Genomic DNA, 14,297 nt, shown 5'->3' with positions numbered 1-14,297 from the left:
GAGGTGGCTGACTCACTCACTTGCTATAGCAACCTCTGAATAGTCTTTGCTTGTTTATTTCTACAAATATTACAGGATCAACTGGATATCTGCATATGAAAACAATCAACCTAGATCCCCTTGCTTACAGCCTTTACAAAACTAAATTCCAAATAGATCACTGATAGCAAGCTAAAAGATAATAAAAACAATACAGTAATATTGGATAATAATCTTCCTGACCTTGTGGTAAGCAAATGCATTTTTTTAAGCTTTACACCAAAGAACCTAACACAAGAATAAAGTTGATAAGTTGAACCACACTAAATTTAAAAATGTCTAGTGATTAAAAAAATTCTTAAGAGATTAAAAATGCACAATAGGAGAAGACACTTGTACTGCCTATATCTGTCAAAAGACTACTATATAAAATGTGTTTTGAAACTCCTGTGAATCAAAAGAAGAAAGACAATGCAATGAAATTAGGCAACAGACACAAATAAAAATTTTACAAAAATATATGAAAAAGTGTTACACATCATAACCCATCAGAGAAATGCAAATTAAAACTAAAACGAGATACTAATACACACTTAACACAAGGGTTATAAAAAAAAAAAAACAATCTGACAATATCAAGTTTTGAAAAGGATCTAGAGCACCTGGAGCACTCATACAGACTGATAGGTACAAATCGGTACAATAATTTTTGAAAACTATTGGTCTTATCAATAGCACTAAACATCTGTATAACCTGTGATCCAGAAATTTACTTCAAGCTATATACTCAACAGAAATAAGTGTAAATGCATGCCAAAAGACATGTAAATAAAGTCCACAGCAGTTCCATTCAGAATAATTAAAAACAGAAACTGGGATAGAAGAACAAAGGGGCATCAATAGAAGAATGAATATCGTGGTATGTATTAATATAATGAAATAATATAAAGCAAGGAAAAAATGACTAACAAATGATACATACAACATGTTTAAATCTCAAAAATAATATTAGTAAAAATAAGCCAAACACACAAGAGTGCATACATATGATCTCATTTATATGAAGTTCAAGAACAGGAAAAACAAAAGCTAATCTAGGGCAATAAAAATGGAAAGCAAAATCATAATGAAGAAAGAGTGAGTATTGAAGGAGGTTTCTAGTGTGCTGAGAATCTTCATCTTGATACGAGTCCTAGTTACAAGGCAAATATATTTGAAAAAATTCATTGAGCTACACACTTAGGGTTTATTCTCTTTGCACATGCAATAAATCCCAAGAGAAAAGGCTTTGACAACTGGAAAATTTTTACAATGATGGCTTCAGGAGTCTGGTGACAACAGCAGAGTTGAGAGTTTAGCGCAAGTCCCGTTATTAGTGGGCTTGTCACTACATTGGCGGCATGGGGAGTCCAACAGGATCAAGATCAAAAACTCTTCCTGTGCCATTACATGCCTACAGGGTTACTGTCTAGACTACTTTAGTTTTTGCCAACTTTTGTGAACATGGTTTTCCAGCATTCCCTTTGATTCTATAAGTTACTCGTATCTTTTCTGCATAAATTTGTTAGAGTTGATTTCTGTTCCTTGAAACCAAGAATCTCAATAAAAAAAAAAAGTAACAATTTGAGGGGTGCCTGGGTGTCTCAGTTGGTTAAGTGTCTGACTCTTGATTTCAGCTCAGGTCGTGATCTCGGGGTCATGGGATCGAGCCCCCCCTTTTCCACCCCCCATAGCTCTGCACTCAGCGGGAGTCTGCTTGTCCCTCTCCCTCTGCTCCTCCCCCGTTCTCTCTCTCTCTCTCACTCTTTCTCTCTCTCTGTCTCTCTAAAATAAAGAAATAAACTCTTTAAAAAAAATTTTTTAAACGTAAAATATAAAATATTGCAAATTTCCAGCCCCAAAACATCAAACCGGCTAACCACAGAATATATGGTATAGGAGAGAGAAGGCCTCAATATTCCAGGCTGGAGAATTTGAAATACTTATTATTTGATAGTAAAATGGTATTTGAACCTCAACTTTTGTATATTGAAAGTTAGACCATGTATTTATCAAGTACAGCCCTAGCCTAGGAAAAAGAAGCAGTATATTGGAATACTTGCTAGCTTCAGAAAGAAACAAAGGTACAAGCTTAGCCGGATACTGGCCCTGTTGAAAGCAGTAAAAAAGGAAAATACATCATTGTTAACAGAAAACCTCTTGTATTGTAAGATCTAAAATTTCAAAAGCTGCCTTGACATCTTTGATCCTCGCAGGGTCCCTAAGGCCTAAATATGAGCTCCCCTGCCCTAGTCAGATATGCCCCCCACTCAGTGGGAAAGGCTTCCCACTAAGCTACTTGCACTATCAGTTGGGCCAGCTGCACCCCACACAGTCCTCAATCTAATGGGTTTCACCTCCCTGCCAGCCCTCAAAATTATCCGGTGAAGCCAATCACATCCTCCCAGGGCTAGGGTACCAGGGGGCACCTCACCCTCTTGTTATTACAAAGCCTGCCTCCCACAGACCCTTATGATTCTCTCTGCTCTCAATTGCAACCCCTGTGTGGTCTTGCATGGCAGGCAGTGTCCTCCTCTCCCAAACTGTGGGCATATGTGACTAATAAACTACTGTCAATTTCATCTGTCTAGTGTCATGTGTTCTGCCATCTTACTATTTAGGGAGGGGAACCCCCTCCATCATCAACGTGGTGAGTAGGAAATGATCAGCAAACTTCTCTGCCTGCAGACTGAACCAAATGGCTCAAAGTCTAGACATCTAATGTCCAGAAGGACTAGAAAAGCCCAGTTCTCTTCTTCCAGCTAAGGTCTGCATAAAGAAGTCAGGCCGTAAATGACCTAACATAATATGGCACCATCCAAGCTTAATACAAAGACCTTTCCAAGCATTTCCTATTGGTATTCTATGACTACAAAGATGACAGGTGAACTCCTTAGAAGATGCAGCCTACCAGCATCTCTCTGTTGAATCTGTCATTGTGAATCACCTAACAGCAAAGGCCGTGCATGATACAGATGCTCTTAAAGTAAGGGCCTCAGAGATGGGCAGGACTTTGAAACCTTTTGCTTGGGAGACAAAGATCTTTGGACTCAAGTACTCTGATGAGACAAGATCTATGGCTCTAGCAAAAGACCAATTGTGTTTCAAAGCTAGTCATTCCCTCTGCTAGACAGTTTGGTGTAGAGATACAAAAGTTTGAAATGACTACAGCCAGTCCGCCATTATGGAAATAAACCTGACATTACAGAAGACAGAGCAACAGGACTAGAAGAAACTGGCTCCTTGGCATCTTTAGCTACTGAATCAAACAAATTCTGAAGCCAGACTTATGGCCTTCATATATGTAGGGGACCATAAATCCTCTTTATTGTTTAAGTCAATTTGAGTTGTTGTTGTTGTTTTCTATAACCTGTTCTTAGTGATATAAGCATTCCAGTCAGGAAATCATAAGGCAATACTTTTCTAAACCACTAAAAAAGATAAGATTATAATTATTGGGATATTTCCAGACACCTTAAGATTTAAATTAGATGCCTGTACCTCTGAAATGATTAACTCTTAATGGCTTTCAAGGAAAGAAGGATTCACACTATGGGGTAGATAGAAAGGAAGAGACTCAGAGGTGGAAATGAACAATAATGGTGGATAGCAGGGAAGATAGGGTGACAGTTAGGACCAGGTAGAAGTCAGAGGAATGGTACGTATGAGTGGCAAAAATAAGATAGAAACATTCAAAGGTGAGTTCACATAGACAGGAAAGACTTGTAGACACAAGCCAGGAGATGGACAAGAAATCTTTTTAAGAGCACCAAATGGATTCAGAATGGCATAGCTGTAAGTTATCCTTTAAGAATTTTGGTCAATGTTTCTAAATATTTATAGACTTTTATTAAAATATATTAACTAAGAGAGGGACTCTGATTCAGGAAGAACACAAAAATCAGAAAAGTTATTATCTATAATTATGTTTTTCAAAACTACGAAATAACCAGGCTTAAATTTGGTGCATTTCCATTCTCTTCTTTGTGACTGTTTTCCTATTTAGAAAAATTATTTTTGCTCCATTTCTTAAATATCCATGAGAACTCTTTTTGTATCTATAAAGTTTTATCATGAACTCAAGGAATCCTGTGTGTTCCACACAATCATACTGGTGGGCTTATTCAAATACAAAATGAATACATTTGTATACATTCCAAGGACTTCCTTGATAAATTTTGAGATGAGCCCAGAAAGGACACAGAAAGGCTAAAGGAAGGGAAACCCTATAAGTACTCATTATATAGAGCAAGGATTACCTGAAAGGGGTGGGGGTGAGTACCCAGGCCACATTTCTGCTCATGGTCCCCACAGCTTCCCGTTACCTACAAATTAAAATTCAATTATGTGTACAGCATATTAGTCATATATTCCACCTACCTGACTAACCCAGTTTATGGCCTTCTTTTTTTAACTTTGCACGTCTACAAAGATGAAATGTGTACTTCCTATAATATATTGCTCCTCATTGTCTTAAAACAGAATGTTATTTTTGTTTGGAATGCATTTCTACCTACCTATTACTTATACACACTTATATGTAACAACTTTAGTAAAGCTTTTCTTGGCATATCCAGGCTGGTCTAAATATCCCAATATTCCTCAATTATCTTTGTACACCACCACATTACAACACCATATTTTTTAATTTCAATCCATTGCTTGTGTCCCTGACCTATGGACAGGGAACATGTCTTATTTATCTTTATTCTCATGGTGCTTTGCACAAACCAGGCTCATAATACCTGTCGTGTGAATGAATGAATGATCCAGAAAGTCCAGCTTTATTAACGGATAGTAAAAATGTATTGATTATTTTTATGTTCACTATAAAATCCTTCTAAAACACAAATAATGTTCCTATTTAAATGCAGAAATTTAACTATCAGAATTCTTTTCTTAGTTTAATTTATGGCTTTAATTCCTGTTAAATATAAATGGTTTTTGAAAAGGTAACTCATATATCAGTTTCTAGGCTATCTTTCATTTATTGCAATAACAACTAAATTCACTCCCCTGGATGTACCTAGTCTTTCCTGATTCCCTTTGGTCCAAATATGTTGCTTGCGGGTGGGGGGGGGAGGATAGATATTTTGATTAGTTATAGTTTTTAATTTTCTGATAAATTGCTCTAAGTCTCTTAGTGATGATAGGAACAAGGGCACATATACTCCTGAAAGAAAAGGGGGGACTCCTACAAACGAGATTGAAGAAATTTTGGAAATAGAAATTTCAAAATTTCTTGTATACTGAAGGTCAATGTACCTGTGTGGAAAGGCTTCCTGATGGTAGGTTTCCCTACCCACAATAAATCATGGTATTTTAACTGACTCCCTAACTGATGGAAATAAGGAAATTCCATACAGAGAGACTTGCATGTGAGATATAATAAATATTCCAAATGAAATAATATCAGACTTTAAAAAATGACCCAAGTAACTCTCATTGAACCTTTGCACTTTGACTTCTGTTAGTTTCTTTTGTTTACTTTCTAAATGGAATAGACATAAAGTAAGACCCTTTGATAGGTTTCCATGCAGAGAATGGATGGTGATAGTATCACAAAGCCCTTACCAACAAGGCCACATTGCTTATCACAGCCAGATGAATTATTCACCATTTCAGCCTTCTTTCAACATTGGGATATGGAAAGAAGGTGAACTTTATAGTCAGCTTTGCACTCTGGGGTCAGCCAAGCACTTATCTTCAGAGCAGCAGAGGAACGTTAATTTTACAAGGTCCTCTACTCCATTCTCCTGGAATGGAAATCCAACCAAGACCTTATCAGCCCGAGATCAGCCTTGGAGCTATATGAGAATAAACTCACCTTGAAAAGAATGAACTCAGGCAGGGAAAGGGATGGATTTTACTGCAGTGAATTCGCAGTTTCAGATATGAAGCTGCCTTCAATTTGTGCATAAGTATCTTTTTTTTTTTTTAACCTTTTCACTGGGGCTTCCTATCTTTCTGCCACACCTCAGAAATACTGAATTCAAGGTTTCCTGTTTCTCTGACTCCATTACCCTAAAGTGCTAATAATCCCTTAGCCATTATACTTCCCCCAACTACAGGGTGTGTTTAAGGCCCAAGTATAACATTTGCTATATCTTTCATCTTCCTCTTTGCACTGTTTCCCCCATATAGGTCCCATTGTCTTCTTTGTCTTTGTTTTAAGCTCACCAGCTGCTCTCAGCAAGTAAAGAAGTAACTAATTTATAATGAAGTTAGACAATTAATAAGATTTTTTATCCAGAAGGAATTTTTATTTAAGGAAGGCACAAAGCAGGAAGTAAACCAAGTAGGTTAGTTTCTTGGTAATTTTTTTTATTCACTCTTTCATTAATTACATTCATCCTACAAACATTAATTAAACACTTCCTATGTGCCATACTTGGCAAAGTGAAGCGAAAAACTCAGGCACTTTCCTTAAGGAATGTAACTTTTGGTGAAGACGCAAACATAAAGTAATTATGATAAATGATTGTTTATCATAATAGAGTGACAAAGGGAACTATGGAGGCAGACTAGGGTATATGGACAACAACAGTCTTTCTACTAGGATTATCCCACTTCTCTGGGTTGATGTTCTTCCTAAGGGTATAATGGTTCAGAGAGTGTTTGAGATAACAACTTCTAGACTCTCAGCAGCTTATATGTCATCTGCTCTGAAACTGATCTTCCTCCCTGGTTTTCCTCTTCTGCCTACCTCCTCTCAGGAGCCAGTCTCTAAAAAAGGCTTACTAGGGCATATCACCTTCAGGTAGCAGAACCTATGTCTAGGACATCAAACAAAGGAACAATTCAAAATGATGGTTTCTGGCCCAAGAAAGTGAAAGATTCTGTTGACTAAGAAATCCTTTTACAAATCAGATGTTTTCAATGAGTTGCTTTCAACAAAATTGAAGGAGGGCTAACTGAATCCGTGGCATATAGAATATTAAAGATAATTTTTTTGTATAAAACTGTATCTTCTTTATTTTGGTTACCTTAATATCAGAACAAAATAAACAACAACAACAACAAAAAACCCAATACACATCCAAACCTTCATCAAATATGGGAAAGGATAGGGCTTGAGGCCCTTGTATCCTGCGTCAGACATGCCAGGTCACAGTGTGTGTGTGTGTGTGTGTGTGTGTGTGTGTGTGTGTTGTTGTTGTTGTTTGTTTGCGTATAATTCAAAAGGAAGTCAAAGAGCTGAAAGACACTTGTTTAACAAAAGTCTTTCCATTCAAATCTCCATATGTACAAGAACAAGATTTATCATGCTTAATCTTTAAAACCAGAAAGAGAATTTTTGGTGAATTCTGCCTCGTTCTAGACATGATTAATATTCATAACTAGCTGCATGAATTTAAAGTTAAAAGCAAGAGCCCTTTTATGTCGTTAAGAAATTAGTTCCAATAAATTTTACTTTTCCATTTGAAATATTTATCAAAATGTAACAGTATTTATATCATTTTGACCAGTTGTATACTATAATGGATAATTATAATGATAACTCGGTCCAGAAAAACTTTTTAACACTTATAACCTGTGGTCACTTAGAACCTATGAAATTATTTTTTAAGGTACATTAAAATATTATTTATTTATTTACTTATTTACTTACTGTTTGCAAATAAGTATGAGAGAGTGATCAATAAAAGCTTTTTGAACATAAAACATTAAATTTAGATAACTTGCCTGTTGGACATGAAATGGAAATGTGAGTTCAGAGGAAAAAGAGCTTGTTACTTTACATAAAAATAGGATTCATCAGGAGAAAGGCTCAGAAGAGAGGAAATGAAAGTAGAAGAAAAGAGCAGTTTAGGGAGAGGACATGGCAAATACCAAAGTATGAATTCAAGACAAAGCTTTGCAAGTTGAGGGGACTGCAGGGTATTCCCGAGTGATTCTTCCCTCTATCAGTGAGAGAGACTGAGTTCTCCTAAGACTTCGAACTCTTCCCAGAGTGCTCAGCCAGAAGTTCACGTTTAATTCAAGTCCAGTGATTTTGAAGGCTTGGCAAAAAGCCAGATGAGTTGTGTCTGGAATTTCTCAGATTCTCCTGGACTTGGAAGTAAATTCCAGAGTTCAGCTAAGAGAGCTAACTATCCCAGCAGCCAAGAAAATTAAAGTTAGTAGTGGTCAGAGAGATGTTACAATCCTGTTTCCATTCCTCATGTGAAATCTTTCCAGAAGATCCAAATGCAGCTAGTACATGAATTGGAGAAGCGTTAAGTGGGAAGCACGTTGTCACTATTGCTCAGGGAAGAATTCTACCTCATATGTAAAAGACATAAAAAGAAAAAAGAAAAGACAAAATGTTCCATGATGCAATTCTTCAAGACTTGGGTCTTCCAAGTAAAATTGTGGGTGAGCGAATTCGTGTGAATCAGGACAGCAGCTGGTTCCTAAAGATACATTTGGATAAAGCACAGCAGAACAATGTGGAAGTGAAGGCCAAAACTTTTTCTGGTTATATATAAAAAGCTCACGGGCAAGCTTGTGAATTTTTAACTGCCACAGTTTCAATTGTAAGCATAGATACCTACATAAAATCTGTATTTAAAAAGAAATGAAGAGGAGGAAAAGAAAGGACAGAAATCACTTGAAGAGATTTTAAATATCTGAAATGGAGAGCCTTCTAGCTTAGGTTAGAGATACTGAATTCATAGTGGCATCAGTCATCACAGGTACAGCTTTTTCTCCAAGAGCTCTAAGGTCCTGACAAGGAGTGCGGAAGGGTCGCATTAAGCAGCACTGAGGTTTTACAGCATTGGTTGGGAGGGAAAGGTGAGAGGAGAAGGACGTGGAGGTGACTGGCAAGAGAATGACCCAAATAGTGGACTTTGGGACCCAGGCTGCCTAGAGGCGGGACTAGAGGCGGAAGCTGTGGCTACAGCTGGGATGCACAGACTCGTGGGCCCTTGGTGGGTGGAGGGCACAGTCAGGTGTGCTGGTGACGGTGATTACAGGCCAAGGAGCAGAAGTGGTGGAGAGACAGCTGGAATAAGATGAGTGCAGCCAGCGAGTGATGTTTGGGAACCTGGACACTAGAGAGGGATTTAAAGCATCAGATAAAACCCAACGCAGTTTGGGGGGGGCGGGGAGCCTGGGTGGCTCAGTCATTAAGCGTCTGCCTTCAGCTCAGGTCATGGTCCCAGGGTCCTGGGATCGAGCCCCACATCGGGCTCCCTGCTCAGCGGGAAGCCTGCTTCTCCCTCTCCCACTCCCCCTGCTTGTGTTCCCTCTCTCGCTGTCTCTGTCTGTCAAATAAATAAATAAAATCTGTCAAATAAATAAATAAAATCTTTTAAGAAAAATAAGATAAAAACCAAGGGGGGAAATATTTTGGAAGCCTGTTGGGATGATGAGTCTGTTAATTTCTATTGTAAAGAAAGTGCAATTCTCTGCCTTGCCCTGACCACCCCCTCTAGAAAGCTGGCATGTTGTCTCAGGATTTTATAAATGCCTCTTAGCTCTTTCTACATAATGTGAAGTCAAAAGCAAGAATCCCAGATTTGGGTTGTATCCACACAATAAAAAGTATGAAAAGGAAGAGAGTGAGAGTGAGAGCTAGGGAGGGGGCGGGGGAGGAGGGAGGGCAGGACAAGGAGAGAGGGTGAGGGGAAGGACAGAAGGAGGAAGGGGAGGGGGGCGAATGAATCTGAATCTAATTCTGTGGATTCCTTTATAGAAACTAAACTAGAGTTAAATAATTCTTTTTCAAGTCACCTTGACCTTATTATGGTCTTAAAATTAAATAGAAAGGAGTAATTTCAGTCCTCCTTTTAAAATGGGAGGCAATTACATTGACGAAAGGGCTGTCACTGAACCAACCAGCTTAGGTCTTTCTCCAGCTTCCCATCCCTTGCAGTACGCCCATAAAGACAACCCTGGCATGTTTTATTGAGCATGTACTATGTGCCAGGCTCCAACAGTACCTAAGTACTTGGAGTTCTGAGGGTGACACTCTCTCATACCTATGTGATCTTTGTACCTGCATCTTCCTCTCCCTGGAATATACTTTCCCCGCTTTTCCTCCTGAAATATTCCTCGCCTTTTATCAAAACCCAACACATATCACATACTTTATGAGGCTTACTCTCTTAGGCAGATGAAAATGCATTTTCCTCTATTAAGTTCATTATTACTGCTATTGTAATATAGCTGTTAATATCATTTTTCTAGCCACAATGTCATGTTTATCCCCAAAACCAAACATACTCTTAGGTGAATGGAAAATATTAAATGAATATTTGTTGAATTAGTGGTCTGATGCATAAATCAATTAATGAATGCATCTGCACCAATATATTCCAAACTCTTCTACACCAATAAATTACTGCACACAAAGGGAAAACTTTGGGCTCCAGTCATAATTTCCAGGCAAGTAATATCCTCTGTGTTTTAAGAAGCCCTTCCAAAGACACCCTGCATTATTTGTCTTATTATCTAATATTGATAGTGACAATGGTTGTATTTGTACTGAGAATTTCAGGAGCCTTGATACCAGTGACACTGAGTACCAAATATAAGAAAAGGAACCAGATGAAGAAGGTGGTTGGAATAAGCATATTAAATTGAGGCCACATAGCTCTGCTACGTACTGCAGAAGCTCTTATTCCTCCTTTCCTGCTGACTCCCACCTCTCTCACTTGTTAGGGCATTGTCTTCACAGTGTTCATAGAACCAACCAGATATTGTTGGAAATTACACTGTAAGTAAATTAGGTACAGGATAGTATAGGCTGATGAAGTACTATAATTTAATTTTATTGCATCCATGGAAACAGTAAATAAATGCACAGCATAATATGCTGAGATAGTCTATTGATCTTTTCAGTCAATATTGGATGAAAATTCCTAACAAAACATAAAATTACAATATTGTTAGAAAAGATATTAGTTTCGGGCGCCTGGGTGGCTCAGTCATTAAGCGTCTGCCTTCGGCTCAGGTCATGATCCCAGGACCCTGGAGCCCACATTGGGCTCCCTGCTCTGCAGGAAGCCTGCTTCTCCCTCTCCCACTCCCCCTGCTTGTGTTCCTGCTCTCGCTATGTCTCTCTCTGTCAAAAAAATAAATAAAATCTTTAAAAAAAAAAAAAAGAAAGAAGAGATATTAGTTTCAGCTTTTAATACTACAAGGTAATTGTTTCATTTTACACACATCTACTATATATGTAGATGACCAAGAACTGAATTCATAGTTGATTCTATCACATGTAATAATAATACATTTATCCCGAGGTTACTTATTATGTTAGCTCCTAGAACTAGTGAGCCTAAGGGTAGGATAGGCTTGAATGTTTATGTTTAACCAAAAAGATGTCACAAAATCTGGGGACCCAAGGAAACCTCTAAGATTTCCCTCAGAGTTAAAGTATTTCCTTCTAAGAGCCCATCTCCAATTTATAATCTTGATTATCTATTTAACACGTTATACAAATATATATGTGTGTGTGTGTGTGTATATAAACACACACACACACATATATGAATGAGTTGTGTGTTAGAGAGGATTTACATAATGATAAATTGATGGTTGCTTTCTTGAAGTAGAAGGCATGCTTCAGAAAATATGGTTAAAAACAAGCAAATAACTACGGAGACTTTCAATACAGGGAACGTTGTTTCACCTACCTAAGCAGATGCTTTGGATGTTTTGGATTTTAGTCTGCCTGGGAAATAACTGATAATAATCCTCTTTTCATTGAGAATCAAAACTATTTTTAAGTGAATAAAAATTTCACCTGAAAATGTGTCATATCTAGAAAATGATTTTAGTTTTCCTGTTTTGGTGAGTCTTTGACTATATTGAGATGATCTTTGTGATTCAAAAACTTTTCAATGAAATTCAACCAATACATATTATATGCCTACTATGTGCCAACGAGTATGATAGTCTCTTGAAGAAATGGAGGGATGATTGGCATGCAACTCCTATTATTATGGATTGAAAATGTTAGTGGGCCACTTCAATTTAACTGGGAGTGGCTGCTATGCCACTTTGGAGAACTTAAGTTATTACAGGTTTTAAACAGGGGGAGTCAGAAATATGTCACGAGAATAAGTTGTGTCATTTCTGAAGTATTAGGACTCTTTTTTAAATATCCCAAATAGAGGTTTTTGTTTTCTTTTTAACTGTAATTCCCTCTAAATGCTAATATTTCCCCCTAAGGATGTTATTATACATGGCACATCATTTAAAAATCTCAAACTTTTTTCAAGAAGAAATTTTATTTAAATAAGGCATTTAGCTAGGTAATTTTGAAAAGAATTATTGTTGTGGTTAAAAATTAAATGATCTCCTCGAGACATTTTTCCCCCTCATTCTCCAATATTTCTTCTTCCTTTTTGACATCATTGCTTTAATGCTTCAGATGTTAGAGAAAAAGGATGAGTCCTTCTATATATGAGGTGGGATTCTGAATCAAAAGTGAATATCAGAGGTATATTGGAAGCCTACACACTTTGTCTAATAGAATAAAATTTCCGTGTGGAATACCATATATATTCATTCTGGAACTTTCAGGCTCCTTAAATTCTGTCATTGCAATAGAATTAAGCTCTCCTTGGTAACTCTCACTATCAAGGATGATAAAACGAGTGGATTAATCCTGGAGGAAGCAGGTCCATCAATAGTAGCTAACTTTTTATTAGGAAAAGAAAATGGATGTCTATGACTATGAATAGTAAAATAAAGCTGATCTTTTTCTGTTTATTTTTCACACAATTTTATTAGATACAGAGAGGATCAGATATCTTAGAAATGCACTCCATGATGAGAAAGTGAGTACAAAATCAGGGAAAGGGAACCCTCTGAAATTGAAGTACATCAGAATCAATGTAATGCACCAGAAAATGAATGAATACAGTCATATCTGGAAACAACCTATGTGTCTACCCTCAGGAAATTTTTTAAATAAAATTTTAAGGAAATAGGAATAAGTTCTCTCCCCAATCCAATGAGGCTAACTGGGGTCAGGCTGAGGAAAACTATAATCTCTGTTTTTAGGTCTTAACTGATCTTGAAAAGGCAAATAAGTTTTGTTGATTGAAAATGCATTTAATTTAATAACAGAAACTTGTCAAGGCTTATTTAGCACCACCCAAGAAAGAGAAATATTTCTGAAATTCATCCAATTCTCTTTGCTCTATTTTTATGCCAATCAAACAGCATTCCGGTTATCAGTTTCGATGCCAAGATACCTTGAAAAGGTGTTCTGGTTAAATGACACGAAGTTACAGAACAAAATAGCTGTCTAGTGAGTGATTGCACCAGAACTACTATAAATATGGCACTTGGGACTGGGCCGAGGTCTGTCATCACTCCGGGACCTCTTGGGTACAGGACCTCATGCCTATTTGTGTTTTCTTCCCTCTTCAACATGTTCTAGAGTTGTTATGAGAATAAAGTGTCTCAGGAAGAAAACCTCATTGCTAGCTACCTAATTATTGCTTCTGAAACTCAGATAAAATTTTTGGATCAGAATTGAGAATGCCAAGGCCTACCCCTTATAATCAGTAAATCTAAGAGAATAAAGATAAACAGAAGACCATGGAAAAGCATTTGATAAATATTTGGGGAGACTTCCTATGTTGAGTGAACCACTATCCACATATGGAGACCAAAAAAAAAATTTTTAAGCCGTTTGATTATAGCTTAAAGTATAGAAAAAAACAATCATCATCACTGAAACATAAACTCAATAGGCAGATTCATAGTTGGCCTGGAAAACAGTTATGAAAACCTCTACTTTCCCCTGCCCAGGAGAGTGAGAAGTGGTTTTCTGTTGCCATTCCCCTCCTGGGAGGACCAAGCAGGAGACAAACAAAAGGTCCGCTTTGCCTGGCATAGACTGGGCTCCACACGACACCCCAAAGGAGTTTGTCAGGCATTGTGCTTAACTAAGAACCCTGAACTCCACCTGCCACTGCCTTGAGACCTCAGAACTGCACTGATTTAAAGAGGCATTCATTTTCATGCCTGATTTTCCTGATGCTCAGTTGTACTGTTTTATAGGTGAACGTGACTCCGGCTACTACTAACACTTGTACGTTAATGACAATGTTAATACCTACACTGATACCAGTGACATTTGAAACATGCATATCCTTTATACATTTCAAGGTATTTTCATTCTATTTCACATGAATCCTCATGGTGAGTCTGGGCAAAGAAGATAATGATAGGCACCCCATTCGACAGATGAGAACACTGCAAATCAAAGGGCTTATTTGGATTTTCAACAGCAGGTTAGAAGAGCCTGGAATAAGATCAGAGGACTCCAG

At 37.5% G+C, this 14,297-nt stretch overlaps 1 pseudogene; it reads left to right on the top strand.

Annotated features, from left to right (window-relative positions):
• The first annotated feature begins 3,682 nt into the window (after positions 1-3,682).
• Positions 3,683-8,520, top strand: LOC110576962 (annotated as a pseudogene).
• Positions 8,521-14,297: the final 5,777 nt, after the last annotated feature.

The sequence above is a fragment of the Neomonachus schauinslandi genome, chromosome 14 (assembly GCF_002201575.2).
Source record: "Neomonachus schauinslandi chromosome 14, ASM220157v2, whole genome shotgun sequence".
In the NCBI taxonomy this organism is placed as follows: Eukaryota; Metazoa; Chordata; class Mammalia; order Carnivora; family Phocidae; genus Neomonachus; species Neomonachus schauinslandi.
This window is presented reverse-complemented; position numbering and strand designations above follow the sequence as displayed.